An 834-nucleotide genomic window follows, 5' to 3' on the forward strand; every position below is an offset into this window, starting at 1 on the left:
AAATAGCTTCCCTGTTAACATAGCTACAAGCAGGAAGAAAGGGAAGCCCTGGATAGTAACAGTTAATGCAAATGACTGGCCAAAGGCTGGGGCTTCAAGTCCACCCAGAGACGCATTGGAAGAAAGGGCTGGTGATCTAATTAAAAAAAAAAAATCAGCCATTGAAAAAATCTATGGAGCACAGTTCTACTCTGAGACACATAGGATTGCCAGGAATTGGAGTTGACATGAGGGCAACTAGTTTTTCTTAGAAAGAAATGATCTTGTCCTGTGTTTGCCAGGAAGTACCTGGAACTCTGCCCACCCTGTCTCCCCAGGGAATGGAGAAATTCATGTACCTCAGGAACAGCTTTCACTGACAGCTTCCCTGCCCTCCACCTCTCTCTCAGCCCTCACCCTATCCCTTCCTCACCCCACCTGCTAGTGGAGTCCACTGGGATAAGAGTCATAGGGCAAAAAGGGAAGGGGACTAAGATTGTCAAACCTCTGCTCTGCACATGGGCTGTTAAAGAACTGTGTGGTGTGCTTGCATTGGCAGCATATATACTAAAATTGGAACTATACAGAGAAGATTAGCATGACCCTTGCTGAAGAATGACACACAAATCCGTGAAGCGTTCCATATTTTTTATTGTAATCAGTGTCGGAAAACAAAACTGCAAAAAGAATCTGCTTTGTAAAATTGCAAGCAAATCACAATGAAAGGTTTTTTTTTTTTTTGTTTTTTTTTAAGGAACTACATGGTTGTTAGGAGCTCTGGTTGCATAGTCCCAAAGGCACTTGACTGCTAACCAGAAGGCTGGTGGTTCAAACCCACCAGCCGCTCCTCGGAAG

The 834-nt window shown here is 44.1% G+C and overlaps 1 non-coding gene across 1 annotated transcript; it reads left to right on the top strand.

Moving 5' to 3' along the window:
• The first annotated feature begins 522 nt into the window (after window positions 1-522).
• LOC122150826 lies at window positions 523-629 on the top strand. Its single transcript, XR_006163876.1, has one exon. It is a non-coding gene; the product is annotated as a U6 spliceosomal RNA (small nuclear RNA).
• The last annotated feature ends 205 nt before the right edge of the window (window positions 630-834 follow it).

The sequence above is a fragment of the Orycteropus afer genome, unplaced genomic scaffold, assembly GCF_000298275.1.
Source record: "Orycteropus afer afer isolate SDZICR_OR568_19922 unplaced genomic scaffold, OryAfe1.0 scaffold00250, whole genome shotgun sequence".
NCBI lineage: Eukaryota > Metazoa > Chordata > Mammalia > Tubulidentata > Orycteropodidae > Orycteropus > Orycteropus afer.